At 51.2% G+C, this 15913-nt stretch overlaps 1 protein-coding gene across 1 annotated transcript in view; it reads left to right on the plus strand.

Moving 5' to 3' along the window:
• Nucleotides 1-507: 507 nt before the first annotated feature.
• MGAT5 (alpha-1,6-mannosylglycoprotein 6-beta-N-acetylglucosaminyltransferase) overlaps nt 508-15913 on the plus strand; it is a 372713-nt gene continuing 357307 nt past the window's right edge. The window contains exon 1 of the mRNA XM_062199312.1: nt 508-525. The gene's annotated coding sequence lies outside the window, so the exon portion shown is untranslated. The remainder of the gene's footprint in view (nt 526-15913) is intronic.

The raw sequence follows: 15913 nt of genomic DNA on the forward strand, positions 1-15913 counted from the left end.
TCGGGAGGCTGAAGGTACTCGGCGACAGGGTTGAGAGTTTGCAGACGGCCCCTGAGAAGCTGGCGCGCTCCGAATTGGCTGAGCGCTCTGCCGGGGAGGGCGGGGAGTTTGCCCAACGTCCCTGGCCGGAATCCCTGCCTCCGAGAGCTGCGAGCTCAGAAGCCAGAGAAGTTGGAGAGGTCGAGTAGGGGAGGCTTGGGAGAAACTGCGGACAGAATCCCCCCAGCCCTAGTCCACAGAGCCCCGGAGGAGCGACCGCGCGGCGTCCGGGCCGAGTGTGGACGCGCTGCGCGCGGCCCCGCCAGGGCTGGGAGTTTGCAGACCATCCCTGCCGCGGCCCGCTCCGCGGCGGCCCTGCGGCTCCCGCGGCGGCGGCGGCGGCCCCGGGCGCGATCCAGCCCAGGTAGCCGCGCCGCAGGCTCGGGGCCCCGCGACCCCGCGCCCCGCCGCGCCTCCGGCCCCGCGGGCACGGCGGCCGGCGGGCGCTCGCGGCTGCTGCTGCTGCTGCTGCCGCCCAGCGAGGAGGTAAGAGCTGCTGGATCAGGGCGATCGCGTCGGAGGCTCTCCATCCCGGCCGGGAGATGCACGCAGAGGGGACCGCGGGGGACGCGGGCGGGCGGACAGAGCCCGCACCCCGGGCTGCGCGGCCGGCAGCTTCCGCCCACCACCCCTCCGCAGCCTGCGTAGGTGCCCTGGCCGCGGCCGCCCTGAAGGACCCGGGAGTGCAGCCGGGGGTGCATCTTGGGGCGCCCACCTGCCTGGGGCAGCCCATCCCGAAGGGAGGCTGGAGTCCCCCCAGGCCCTATGACTAGGGCGCTTCTGGGCTTTTCAAAGGGGCTGTCCAGAGGCGGCTCTGGCTGAGCCAGCTGGATGCGAGCGGCCGGAGGTGGTAGGTGGGCTTTGGGGCCCCGGAGGAGCGGGTTGGGGTCACGTTGCTGGCGGCCCGGTCGGAGGAGGGGGTCCCCGGGACCTGCGTGCGCAAGGCGGGCTGGGCCGTGGGCCAGTGGGAAGAAGAAGAAAGGCTGGCTGCGGTGCCCCGGAGAGGAGAGATGCGGCGGGCGGGTGCTGCGGGCCGGGGAATCGCCGAGGTCCCGGGGCGCCCCCGGCCCCTCTGCGACTGCCCTCGGGATCGCTACCCCGCGGGCGCGTGAGACAAGGCTGCGGGAGCGCAGAGCCCACACCCGCGCACACACTCCGGGAGAGCATGCTCAGTGCGGCCCTGGGAACTTCCTGCCGAGTCGCCAGCCGCCCCGGCCCCCGCCTGGCCCCGCTGCTCGCAAAGTTGGGGGTGGGGGTGCGCGGGTGACGGGCGCTGCGCCCGCTTGTCGCGGCTCGGCGCCTCCGGCCCCTGCCCTGCCTTTGCCTGGTCTGAGCGCTCTCCCCGCGGCCGCCCCCGCGGCTGGGCACGGGGGCGTGGATGTCATTCTGGGCTCCTCAGGGCCCGGTGGCCAGAGGCCTGGCGGCACTGCCATTGGCCGGGTGCCCCCGCTCGCGGTGCTCCCGCTGCGCGCACGGCCGCTGCTGGGCGAGCAGACGGGTGGAAGGGGGTGTGTGAGCCCGGGGACGTTGGCGCGCACACTCCGGCTGTCACACACAAAGCCCTGGTTTCCTAGCCACGGCGCCGAGAGGGAAGGGGTGGCGCTTGCCTTGTGCAGCGGCGTTTCGAGTGCCCACTGGGTGCTGGGTGTCCCGGGGCTGCGGGAATCAGGCGATGCGTATGGTTTCCGGAGATGCTGGAGTTGAGGTCCGGGGTCTGGCGCTCTGTGGCCCTGCCCAGGGCGGTCCCCGCTGTCTGCCGCCCTCTTCACCTGCTCTGGCCACCCTGGTGGGGAAGGCTGGATGCCCCTGGGACCTTCAGGTCGAGGAGAGGCAAGCAGGTTTTTGTGGGGCCGATGGGGGATGGCAACATTGCACCTGTGCACCCCCAGATCCAGGAGATGCGGAAGGGGAGCCGGTGCCTTGAACTGAACTGCCCCCGTTCATTGCCAGGATCTGAGCCGCTAGGTTGGGTTTACGCCGAAAGACTCCCTATGGTGGCCAATGACGCTGGGTCAGAAAAAAATTCTGATCTGAGATCATCACAGGACGCCCTTGAACTGGGCACCTTCAGGGTTAGGGCAAAGCTTCCCTTCGGAGAGGCCTCATTTTCTCCAGTTTAAAACTTCATGCCCGCGCAGTCCACCCAAAGTGGAGAGACCCTGGAAATCCAGAGGGTCCTCTTAACTCAGCTTCAGGACTGGGACGAGAGGAGAGGACGTTGTTGTTGTGCTTGGCACCTGATGGTGGCAGAGCTGAGGACCTGGGCATAGGGTCTGGGCTTTTTCTTTCCCTTCCTCCTTTGTTCCAGCTGCCTTCCTTGCTTTGGGACGCCTGTGACTGGAGTCTCCGGGAGCCAGGAGTCTGCAGTCCCAGGCTGGAGCTCTCCAGGATTTGCCCCTTACCCCAGCGGCGCACACTCAGTGTTAGGCAAACTGCAATACCAGGTGGGCTGGGGCCTCTGCCAGGGGCATCTGTGCGCTGCAGCCGCTGTCACCAAACAGCTCGTGGGCTTTCTGATCTTCAGAGCAGTGTGCTTTGTGCTTGGACCTGTGACTCCTGCAGTCGTTTAAATATAGCTGCACATCGCGTACATTTTTATAAAACGGCGTGTGCATATGCATGTGCATATGCAGTGTTCTTGGGTGGAATCTGGAAGCTGGAAGGGACCTCAGGAGATCATAGGAATTCATTTTCTCTCTCTTCCCATTCAGTTTTCTCAGTTTAAAAATAAGCAACCAGCCTTCTGCCCAGCTGGCCTCCAAAAGCATTGAAATGCCAGAGTGCCCCGTGACTGTGGCTACTCCCCTGAGCAGGGTGGCTGCTTAGCGTTCGTTCTGGATGCCACTCTGATATGTGACAAGACTTTTCCTGATGCTCCCCGGGTCTCGGAATCTAAGCCGATGCAGAGTCAGGCAGGGCTCATTTGGGCAGGGGATGAGCGGCGACCAGTGTCTGGAAAATTACAAAGAGTAGTCATGAGTAAGATCAGGGCAGCAGAGTTCACGCCCCCTGTCATGCTGTGGGCATTGCAATAGATCCTTGCTCTGCTTTCCCACACCTCTCTAGAAGGTTCCAAGGGGCTCATTTGCCTCCCTCGTCCTTATGCATGCCTGCCTCCTTGCTGTAGGCAGGGTGGAGGCTGGGGGTGGCATCCTGTTTCAGTGCTGTTGGGGCAGCTCCCAGGGAACCCTATGCTGGGCTTTGTCTGTGGGGTGCGCTATGGGGAATGTGAACATTTGGGGAAGGCTCCTGGTGAACAGCTGGTGACTAGTTTTGACTGGTGATCCAGACTTGAAGTTCTTTAAAAATGGAGGAGATACTTTTATATCTGACGGGGGTGGTGTTTGCTGTGCGTGTGACGGTTGAGAAGTTTGGGTGAGAAATAAATAAGCATTTGGAACTTGTCAGTGCAGGTTTTACCAGGCTGCCTTTAAAGTTAATAGTTGCTTTGAAGTATAGAGCCTCATTCTTAATTGCCAGAAGATGGCTCTACTTTAAATTTCTGTTTGAAATTGAGTAAGTGTCTCCCCCAACCCATAAAGCTACCCAAAGTTTCTAATCCAAGTCCCGTCTCTGAACAGGCTTTATATACTGTGTCGATATCAACAGCCAAAGTGCGGCATGGCTGCACCCCTGGCAGCAGTGTGCTCATGAGCGCTTATCCAATGTCCGCCTTTGCACCGTGCCCTGGCTGGAGCTGGGGACAGAGATATCCCTCTTTTAAATTTCCTTCTCCCTTTTAATTCAGCTGACCTTCTCTTTCCCTGTGTTAATGCAAACTAATAGCTCTTGGAAAGCTGTCAGGGTGGTTCCCAGGAGCCTTAGTACCATAACCATGTTCTCAGTGCGGGAGTTGTGACTTGAGCTGTGTGTTTGCCCATCTGGGCTGTGTTCATCTTTATTTTTTTACTCCACAGTTAATTTGATTTCATCAATGGCCTGGAAGACTCTGTGTGTGTGTGTGTGTGTGTAAGGGAGGGGTTCAAAGAGCCCCTTTACTTCTTCCAAATCCCACAGCTCTGTGGTCTGAACACAGAACCTTCTGGAAGGAGACTAGGGCTTTCCTCTTGGGCTGTTTGTCCAGTCTCAGAAATCTGGACAAGTAGGGGCATTAGTTGTGGTGACAGGGTTTGGTGGGGACAGCTGTCCTTGTCACCCTCACTGCCAGGTCTGTGCTAATGCTAGCTGGACGTTGGCCCCCAGGGGTGCTAAGGAGTCTTTCCATAGGCATCTGCCTGTGAACGCCAGTGAGGTGTGCTCCAACGTGCTTTGTTACTAGTGGAGGTTAAGTACTGGTTGCCAGTAGATTTGCCTTTAACTTGCCAGCCTTTCAAGGTGGCCCTAGGGTGAGAACAAGCTCATTTATGGGCATCCCTCTGCGATTTCTGTGGCTGGCCCTTGAAGGAGCCGGGGCCGCCCACCCGTTGCTGTGAGAACTGCCCAGTGGCTCAGTTCTGGGCACAGACTGCTTGTAAGTCCTGTTGCTGGTCGAAAGCTTTTCTTCCTGTATCCCATCCACAAAAGTCCAACTCTAATTGTTGGGGGGGGGGGGGTTCCTTGGTGTCCCGGACCCTCCGGGGGAGTGTGCCAGGCTGGTGCTCATCAGAGCGTGTATGCTTGGGGAAACACTGAGAACATCGGCATACGGAGAATGAAAAACTTCCTCTATCCTTCACATGATGTCACATGTTTCTGTGCCGTCTCATTTCATCCCTATTGAAACACTGAGCCAGACACTGCTCTTCTCAGTTTATACACAGGGAGACTGTAACACGTGGTTGTGAAATCTGGCCAAGGTCATGAACAGCTAGCAGGTGGTAGGGTGAGGGTTTGAATTCAGGTGGTCGGAATCCAGCGCCCACGTTAGCATGTCCCGTGCTAGCCAGCACCTTCTTTCCAAGCCGGCAGTTGGGAGATGCCCTCCGGGTCCCTTGTCTGCCTAAGCGAGGTCATGGAGTTACTGAGAGGGAAAAGGACTTGCTCCTGGTCTCACCAGCAGGTGGCAATGACAAATCAGGGCCTTAATTCTCACCCCTGATGCCATGGAGCAATCCATCAACAACTGATAACAGATATGCGTCTACTTTACAGAGATGGTCTCAGAAGGAGATGTGCAGTGATTTGGCGTCTGTACCCCTTGGCGCCCTCAGTAGGCTCACCCCCAGCTGCACCGTGGAATGAGCTGGGCAGGGGGCTTGGTGTGGCCAACTTCTGTCCCCATCCTAGGATCAATGAACCTAAGCCACTTATGTCCATTTAAGTGAAGTGTTTCCTTCCTCATATCACCCTTCAAGTGTAACATGTTAAGGTTGTAGTCTGGGCTGGATCTGACATTTCATTCTTATGAATTCTGTGGGTCTTAGGGTGTGTGGCCCCACTCAGCACAGATTTCCATTCTGTAGGAGTGCAGGGTGGGTCAAGGGGATTTGACAGGAGTCTCAGGGCTGGCCCTTAACAGTCAATAAAGGGGGCTATGTGGACCTTCCCAAAGGGTCTGTGCAGTCCTAGAAAGACAGCTGACCCCTGAGATTGCCAGACTCCCTCGAATGTTCCTGCTGGGCATTCCGGTGAGCCCTGTTTCTGCTCCTTTTATCCAGTTATACGCCCAGGATTGCAAGAGGCACCCCAGTGCTCTCTCCTGCACCTCATCCTGAGGTTTTCTGGTTAATAAATTCTCTAGCTGCTCCAGGAGTTTAAAGTCTAGACCTTGGTAGGGCTCACGCAGAAGACTGAAGTTCATTTATAGAGGAAAAAAGCAAATAAAGGACACAGTAATTCAGCCCATAGGACCATGCTGGGTTTCAGTTCTTAGGTGGGGAAAGAACAGAGGCACTGAATGAGCTCCAAAGATCTCTTCTGTCCTACTGTTGGATCTTGTATCTGTGGCAAAAGGAGTGTAGAATAAAGAAATAAAATAAAGTTTCTTCAGTGGATTAAAAAAAAAAAAGGTTGAGGAAACATCCTAGTTGTTTTTGGCCTTGTCGATAAACCCTTTGTAGCAGGTAGCTAAAATACGTGCCTAGGAACCGGCCCATTAGTCTCACTCTGTTTGGGGATGTCTCACTTGGTGTGTTTAGAAAGGAAAAGCCTGGGTCTTTAACTTTCAGTCTCTAAATAACCCGCTTTCCTCTAGCCAGCCTGATGTTTTTTTTCCCCTCCTGGGAAATTGAGATTCGAAGGGTAGAAGGTGACCAGGCTCACCGGGCTCTGTGGTTACCTGGCTCAGCACCCTGGGGAGCTCGGCCTCTGTTTACTACCAGGCTTCTCTCTTCAGTTCTGCTTCCTAATGGAGCCCCTACGTTGCAAAAATACGGGAGTTTGCTATCAATCTCCTCGCAGCTGCTTTTTTTTTTTTTTTTAAGCCATCTGTTATTTTCAACTCCAATTTTTTTTTTATTTACTAGTGTTCGTGCTGATGAATTTTCTAAATGACCAATTCTTTTCTCATATACATCTTGCTAGCGATGCCGCCGCCTCGTGCTAAGTGTGATGTCTCTGTTTTCCTGTGGCGCCTTTCTTAGGATTTGTTTCATGAACTTCCTTCATCACCTCTGCTGTGATTCTGTAGAGCAACCCCAGGTGGGGCTGCGATGCCCTCCGTCCCCCCCCCCCCCCCTCAGGAACCTTCTTCCCGGGGTGTCCCCAGCCCTGAGTAAGATCTTTGCAAACACAGCCTCAGACTCCGGTGTCTACCTGGGTTGCCTCATCTCCCTAACAGAGTTCTAGCTGCCATTAACCAGGAATGGCACATTCTCCCCCTCTGCCTCTGTTTGATTTCAAACTATAAATCGAATGTCCCGTAACCCAAAATACTTGCACCCAGAAGAGTTGTAGACCTTGGAAATTTAGGGAGATATTTGCAGTGAGCATCTTGGGGGATAGGACGCAATTCTAAACATAGAATTCACTTCCCTTCATGGGTGCCTTAAACATAGAGCCTCATGGTAATTTTATAATACCTTTAGAGTACCTTTATTCTAGTGTGGCATCTTCCACTTACCATGTCGGTATTCCAACACATGTCAGATTTTAGGGTGTTTCGGACTTAGGTTAGGGGTGTTCACCTTGTATTAGGTTTGCCAGATTAAAGATGAGATTGTCACATGGGCAGGCTTCCCTGGGTGTGATGTCCTATGTACACATGTAACTCTCTTGGGCAAATGGGATTAACCTTCTTCTACAGGGTCACTATTCCCTGTTTCCTTATTTGCATTTCTGGTGCCTAGAGAGCACCAGCTAGGGGAATTGTTTTCCCCTTAGTTTGTTCTAAAAACAAACAAACAAACAAAAACCAAACTCTGGCCCCCAAAAATGCTCAGCAAGGAATATGGAGCTGTCCAGCAGGCAGAGAGTGCAAGCTGCCTGCTTGGCACAGAGCCCAGCACACGGCAGTCACGAGACCAGCTGGGCAGGGTGGACAGTGAGTGACCTTGGACTCCAGCTGGTGAGACCGCTCTGCAGCTGGGTAGCTGTCTTCACATGGGCTACCTCTGTGCTCTGGGATTCCAGTTACTCCTCTGACAACCCATCACTTAGCTTCTCCTACACTTGGGGATTCTGCTGGTGTTGATGCTCCACTGGGCTCAGCACACCCATTCTCTCCAGCTTCGTTCATTGACCCTTAAGAATATTCTTAGATGTGTTCCTCACTTTGAGGTCCTATTTGGTCACTGTGCTTTATTAGAATTCTCTTTTTGAAAACCAACTGGTAGGCTTAGGTAGACATATTTACCCTCACGGGTCCATGAAGTTCGGCACACTGGGACTCAGTGTGTCCACACACTACCATGCTTGTTACTTTATTGTCATCTAAAAAAAAAAAAAGTAGGAATGATCAGGATTCTTGCAGAGGAGGGGCAGCCATCAGTTACATGACGTCTCCTGAGGAAGCTTTGCGGGAAGGATTTTGTTACTGTGGCTTCCCCTGGTACCTGCGTGCCCGGGCTATATGTAGGGGGATTCTTGAAGATACTGTGGATGATTTTATTGTCCTTTTCCATAAGCTGCAATAAAGTGTAGTTCCCATCATAATGAGTTGCTTTGTCTACCTTTCTGCCTTTTGTCCAACTGCCCCTCTGACCAGCTGCCCATCTGGGACGCCATGCCTTCCCGCGTTCTCCAAGGGCCAGAGTTACTTCATCACAGTACAGTGGCTTCAAGAGAGACTTTTCTGTTTCTCCGCTGCCAGCCTTGAGCGGGAGTAGTGCAAGGTGACATCACTCTTCTATTGCTGTTGTAGCAAATAACCCCTCAGGAGTAGCGTAGGCTATACACATTTTGGTTTTTGATTCCGTGGGTGGTGAGTGGCTCACATGGGTCTCCTTGGCTAAGGTCGGGGGCCTCCTTTCTGGAAGCTCTAGGGGAGAGTCTGTTTCTTCTTTTCCAGCCCTTGGAGCAGGGGTGGGGAGCATTCTGCCTGCGGGCTGTATAAGACCTGTGGAATCACCGGTGTGGCCCTGCCAAGGCAGCCACAGGCCTGGAATTCAGTGAATCCACAGCAGAATTATTTTTAAGTGGATGATTCTATATGGCCTGTGAATGATGTTATAAATAGCCAAATGGCCCCTGGCAGAAAAGAAGGAGAAAGGTCCTCCACACCTGCGGGCTGCCCTCCTACCTGAGCTGCTGCCGCCTGCTTTAGCACCGACCACATCAAGCTGTGTCCTTGTCCCGCTGCTGTCACACGGATTCTCCTCCTTCAGCCGGGGAAGTGTTCTGTGCTCCAGGGCTCCATGGGATTAGATTAGACCAACTGGGATAATCCAGGATAATCCCTCAGCTCAAGGTCCTTAATTTAATCACACCTGCCCTGTTTGGTGGCATATTCATAGCTTCCAGGAATCAGGATATGAACATCTTTCCAGGCCATTTTTCTGCCTCCTACATCTTCAAAATTCTGTGTAAGGAATTGGTTCTTTATTCTTTATGCAAAGGAGCTGGTCTATTTTTGCAGAGGAGTTTTACTGTTACAGGAAATTTACCTGTTTGCTTGTTCCTCCCCTATTTGGCAGCTGCTTGCAGAACGCATTCGTATCTAAATAAAGCTTGCGTTCTCCTAAGGCCACACCTTGAGCTGAGGACTTACATATGTCCCAGCGTATGTCCTTGTCAACAGTGAGATTATTACAGTTAGGAAGCCGAGGAGCGAAAGAAACTTGCCCACGGTCACAGAGCCAGAAGTGACAGAGTCTCCGTATGGATGGAAGCTTGCATTCCTAAACGCCTGTATCCTTTTCACTCCATGTTTCTGCCCTACAAGGGTAATGGAAAAACAGAATGAGCAATGATAATGGAAAAACTTAAAATAATGCAAAATCTCTCTGCTTCTGCCTAGGTGATGATAAACAGTAAATATCGCCCAGGGAAATTGATTGTAGTAATGACTCCGATTAATGGCCTGCCCACCTCCACACCCTTTGCTCTGGAACTTCGTCGTTTTTCTTGCCTTTTCCCACTATTCTGCCACCACTGGGGTTGAGCGTGTGACTTGCTCTGGCCAGTGGGATGTTAGGAAGTTCCGGGTATAGAGCATTAAAAATCACCTGCTTGTTTCCCATTGTCGTCTTCTTCTTCTTCTTTTTTTTTTTTTTTTTAGATTTACTTATTTGTTTGAAAGGCAGAGTTAGAGAGAGAGAGAGAGAGATGGAAGGTGGAGAGAGAGAGAGACAGACAGACAGAAGGTGGGGAGAGAGAGAGAGAGAGAGAATCTTCCATCTGCTGGTTCACTCCCCAAATGGCCGCAATGGCCAGAGCTGGGCCAGGCCAAAGCCAGGAGCCAGGAGCTTCTTCTAGGTCTCCCACACGGATGCAGGGGCCTAACCACTTGGGCCATCCTCCACTGCTTTCCCAGGTGCATTAGCAAGGAGATGAATTGGAAGTGGAGCAGCCAGATCATGAACTGGCACCCATATGGGATGCCAGCATTGCAGATGGCAGCTTAACCAGCTGCACCTCAGGGCCAGTCTTTGTGCTTGCTCTCTCAAACCCCTCTTGCCACCATGAGAGCATGCCCAGGCTAGCCTAGTCCCCCCGCAGCTGACCTGTCAGCTACTGTCAGTCTCTTGAGCATGTCTGGCCTAGGTCTGCAGAACTACTGTGTGACCCGCATAGTCCTGTTTTTTAAGGCACTGAGTCCTAGGCAGATGGGCTCTGAGCAACTTTCCCGGTACAGCTCATGCAAGATACCTGGATACATGAGAAGTGATTTTAGTATCCTTGTGAAGATCATTTTGCGTTGTAACAGCTCATTCATGTTCCTTTCAGATGGTGCTTTCCATTCAAGATCTCACCCCTAACACCTGCCCTTTTCCTCCTCTCTTAACTAACATCAAAGCCTTACAATTCTTACTAGCTTCACCCAGCAGTAGACTTGTTTCCCCCTCGCCAACAGTTTATCATCCTCTACTGTGGTGGGATTTGACCCTGCTGGCCAAAGTAAGGGGTTGGGACAGATTATGTGCCTTGCAAAGCCGAAAGTATTTCCTGTCTGCTCCTTGAAGGGAAAGCTCTCTGGCCCTGCACTGGGGTGACGTCACCACGCGTCAGCTTTCCTGACACCCGTCTTGAAATTGCGCTACCAAGCCTGGCAGCTGTGAAAACTGACCCTTCTCCAGTGTCAGGCTCAAACTTCATTTTCTGTTTGCTTAGCTCAACAATACCATTTAGGCTGTTTGGGGTGGGCCTGTGGCCTAACCTTGGAGATGCCTGCATCCCATATTGGAAGGCCTGGGTTCCAGTCCCAGCTCCACTCTGGATTCTAGGTTCCTGCTAATGCTCACTCTTGGAGCAGCAGAAGATGGCTCTAGTACTTGGGTCCCTGCCACCCAGGGGAGAGCTCTGGATAGATCTCCTGGTTCCAGCTTCAACCTGGCCCAGCCCCAGCTATTGTGGGCATCTGGGGAGTGAATCAGAGCACGGGAATTCACTCCCTGTCCATCTGTCTCTCAAATAAACGCAGTGACAATAAATATTTAAAAAATCTTTTCCTATTTAATACCATGCTTGATTGGCTTCTGCAGGAAACTTGAAGCATTTCTAAAGTATTTCACTCTATGTAGGGTTAAGCCCCCCTTTTAATTTAGGGAAGGCTTTTTGATGGAAACTAGCTGGGATTAAAATGGACACAAATTCCAAGGAAGTACTAGTTATTTATTCATTAGACTCCTGCAGTGCCTTTTTTGTGATATAATGGAGCCCATTAGTGGAAGAGGTAGAGAAACTGCCATTTTGACTTTTTTAAGAACACCTTCCTGGCCAAGGGTCCCCATTACCACATTGCTGAATTCGGGTGGTATTATTTCTGAGCGGAATAACATTTAGAGACACTACATCTTTTGCAGTTGAAAAGGTTTTTGAAAAAGATTTTTTTTTCCCACTTAGACTTAATTGGGCCTCCAAAGGCCAAATTTCTCCATTTCCTACATTTTCCAAGCCTGTTGGGAAAGGACACCTTGTTATTTATGTTGAGTGACTTGCAGGATTGATGGGAAAGAGCTGAGGCAGAAAAGGCTTCCAGTGGTGTGGATGCGTCTTCTTAGAAGCTGAAAGGTCAAGTGAAGAATGGTCCCTGGCCCGTGTGGCAGTGAGGATGGAATCAAAATAAATGACCTTGAACTGCAGCTCGAAGAGCCTAGGTAAGAGCTGAGGGATGTTGCCCGAATAGGGTGCGGTCCGAGTGGCTTCCCTGAGCAGTTTGGATGTTGCTGCCTTGCTTAGTTCAGGTGATGGCCATCACTTTGGGTGGCTGGTGGTTGGATGCCTGTAGTTCACAAGCGTTCTTTTCAATCCCGTTGGATGCGGAGGGCATCTGCGAGCCACCTGCTGCCAGGGTTTGAGGCTCTAGGAACTCCGAGGCCCTCTTTGCACTCCTAGCTAGCTGCTTGCTTCTCCTGCTCCTTCGCCTCCTTTTCTTGTCCCCAGGTCAGAACTCTGGGTAAGGGTTAGCCACGTAACACGGTTACTGTTTCTCTTGAAATGCCAGTTCCACTGGAAGTGTCCCCGCAGTGCCCAGTTTGAGCTCAACCAGCAGCAGACAGGGGCTGGGCCCGGGGAGAGGACTGTAGTGCAGGTACAGGTCCTACAGTGCTTTTTGGGGATATTTCAGGAATGTGTGTGGGCAGTTTTCATTGTCTGTGATGGAGGGGTGCCGTAGCATTTGTTGGGTAGGGTCCATGGACACTAAATCTCTGTCTTGAGTGGAAGAGTTGTGTATGCAAAGTCATTCCACTGCCCTATGACTGGATGATCACAGACAAGCAAATAATGAACCTCGATCTAACTTACATATAAGCAACTTACTCTTGCAAATTTAATTTAAACCAATTTGTTTGAGATAGATAGAGCATGCACTCTCTTTCATCAGCTCACTGTTCTGGTGCTCTCAGTTTCCTGGCCGAACCTGGGAACTCAATCCAGGTCTCTCACATAAGTGGCAGGAACACAACTATTGGAGCCATCACTGTGGCCTCCCAGGGTTTGTATTAATAGGAAGCTGAAGTCAAAAGCCAGAGCCGGGCATTGAACCCAGGTTCTCTGATGTGGAATGTGGCTTCTTTAACTGCTAAGCTAATTGCCTACCCATGTGTATTTTAAATAAGTGTTAGTTCTTCCAGTCAATGCAAAAAGACCTTGCTTTGTTTTGCTGGGAAATTTAGCATTTGGAAACATACCACTCAGAAACTCACACCATTCATCACATCGCCACGCCACCTGCGCTATTGGAAGACAGTGTACATTTGTAGCTGACCCATTCAAAAAAATTCATATTAAAGTGCAAGCATCTAATGACTCCATTATGCCTTGTAGAGTCATTGTCCAATGAATTGCACATTGAAAAATGTTAGGTTTGTCCTAAATTATTTTGCTTTTGTTCTCATTTATGTTCTTAGGGCACTCAGGGTACAGTTGGACATTGTGTTGATATTTCAGGTAGTAAAGGGATGTTGGAAGTTTACTGCATGCTGACGGCTTTGGGGCTGATAGAGCTTAGAACACGGCTCTGGGGGAATGCCTTGTGAACTACAGTCAGTCCTCTGTATCCATACGTTCTGCATCCTGAGCTCAGGCAGCTTCAGACTGAAGATGTTCAGAGAAAAACTGTCTGTACTTCACTTGTACAGACTCGTTGTTTCTTGTCATTATTCCCTGAACAATACAGTATAACAAGTGTTACAAGCATTGACATTGAATTAGGTGTCACAAGTAATCTAGAGATGATTTTAAGAATATGTGAGTGTGTGCGGTAAGTTCTATGCAAATGCTTTCCCATTCTGTAAGAAACTTGAGCATCCTCAGATTTTGGGGGTCTTGCAGCCCATCTCCCAGGGATGCTGAGGGATGACTGTGCTTTTCCCCAGCCTAATGATTTAGCTGAATTCATTCTTTTAACGCTAAGCATTTTTTAGAAAGCTAACTGTGGCACATCCACTGGATATAGCAGAAAAAAGGAGTTGAGATTTTAGTTCCAGTCATTCTGCTTCTCTCCCACTCACACTCCTGGGTGGTGGACTCCCCCTAGTGCAGACTCCTCCTCCTCCCCATGTGGTTCATTGCTTTTCCTGGACCCAGGCTCCCTGTAAGTCTCCTTATCATTCTGGGAAAAAAAAACAAAAACAAAAACAAAAAACCCAACAACATAGGAATAGGTGGCTGTTTTAGCCCGTTTTGAGTTGCTGTAACAAAGTACCTGGTGCTGGGTAATGCATAAAGAAAAGAGGTTGTTTGGCTCATGATTCTGTTGGCTGCAAGGCCTAACCAGCCTGACACAAGTTTCTGGTGGGGGTCCCCTGGCTGCATGCCAACACGGCAGATGGCCTCACTTGACAACAGTGGATGGCATTGTGGGAGCACGTGGGAGAGGGTTCTTGTGATGAGAGAGGTAGCAAGAGAGAATGAGCTGAGAAAGTCACACTGGCTTTCTAACAACCTGTTCTTGTGAGAACTATTCCAGTCCCATAAGTCCTGGCTGACTCCTACAAGCCAGGGTGGGTCTCCCCAGGACCAAACCATCCTCCTCATACATAGCTCCCAGCTATGTATCTGTGGGAGACAAACTACTCCAAACCATCACAGTGCAAAAGCAGCTTATGGTCAGTTCCGTAGAACGGTGGCTTCATGGGGACCTGGGAGCTTGTGAGGGCAAATACTATACCTTCATTTTCACTAATGTCTAGCCAAAACATAGCAATCCCTTCACTTCAGAATGTCAACGTCCAATTGCTATAGTATCAGCGTTGCTTTTGACTTTGTCACCACTGGGTATCCACTATTTTCCTATCGTGTTATGATTGGCTAACAGTTGAAATATCACATCACTACACCACTGCTGGAAAGTGATATTTAATACACTAGTGAACAAGCACATCTATTACTGTATCACAATTGTAAAAATATGTTACTAACTGAATTTAAATAAAATTGATTTCCTCTGCAAGCCTTGGTATTTTTATTTTGTACAAAAAAAAAAAAAATCCTTCTGAGAAGGGGTCCTTGTGGTCACCCATTCAGCTCAGAGCTCTGTGGTACAGAAGCTGAGTGACAGAATGGTAGAATGTTCTGGACACTGCCTGTCCTTCTCCCTCCTCCGCATCAGGTGTTGACCTCCCCGGCCCCTCCCAAGGCTCTCAGACATGCATGTGAGTGTATCTCTGGTTGGCTTATATTCTTAGACATGAGCAAAGACCTGACTTCTGCCCATGGCTTACTCTTCTGTCACACACGAGGAAGCAGTTTGTCAGAACATTCTTCCAGCAGGGCTGTGTGAATCCATACCATGTACATGATGCACTGAAAGCCAAAATCGGGGATGGCATGTGGCACAGTGGTTAAGGCAGCATTTCAGATGCCTGCATTCCACACTGGGGAGCCTGGTTTCAAGTTCTGGCTCGGTCCCAATTCCAGCTTCCTGCTAATGTACATCCTGAGAGGCAGCCAGTGATGGCTCAAGGGCTTGGGTCTCCGCCACCCATGTTGGAGACCTGGATTGAGCCAAGCTCCTGGCTTTGACCTGGCCCAGCCCCAACTGTTGCAGGTTTTTGGGGAATGAACTAGAAGATAGAAGATTTCTCCATCTCTCTTTTTTTCTTTCTGTGTGTTTCTGCCTTTCAAATAAATACAGTAAATAACAATTAAAATAAATAAAGCCAAAAATAAGTGATTATCTGAATCCTAAAGATAAGTCTGACATCTGCTTTGGTTTTGAGAAAAACCACAGACATTCTCCAGGAACATTCCCTCTGTACAGACAAGCCCCCTGTTTTCCTTTGAATGGCTCAAGGTTACGTAATCACCAGCACCACTCTAACAGGTGCCCCATTGCCCAAGAAATGGGTTGCATAAATGGCTGCTGGGGTGTTTGCCTGTTTCCCCAGGCTTGTGGGGGAGGGGACATTCCCCAGAGGTTAGGGCCTGGGCTGGAGGCGGGCAGCCCCTCAGGGATGGGTTTCACCTTGGTTGCCAGCTCGCCACCTGGTGAGTCCCGCCTTGAGTGCTGTGCCAGAGCGATAGCTGCGTTTCTGTGTCTGGAGACTTCTGTCTATAGGAAGCACCTGCCCTGGGAGAACTTTGTGCACTGCCCCTTGCTGTCTTCCCGGCACAAGGCCACTGCCGGGCTCCCACGTGCGTCTTTCTCTTACAGCATGTGACTCTGGAGCGTGAGGATGCTGCTTCCCTGCTCGTTGCTTCCTTAGGGGTCACGGTGGAGTCATTCTTCCTAGGTCGTCAACACTCACGTCTCCGGCAACCACATTCAATGGTGGTGAGAAGCATACAGTTTTTTGGTTGTGGTTCTTTGTTCCAAAAAGCATTATGCTGAAGGTCAGAACCCAAGTGTCTCACGTGTTTTCTCTTTATTTTCTGATGGGTGTGATGACTGATT

This window comes from Lepus europaeus, chromosome 1, assembly GCF_033115175.1.
Source record: "Lepus europaeus isolate LE1 chromosome 1, mLepTim1.pri, whole genome shotgun sequence".
Classification (NCBI taxonomy): Eukaryota; Metazoa; Chordata; class Mammalia; order Lagomorpha; family Leporidae; genus Lepus; species Lepus europaeus.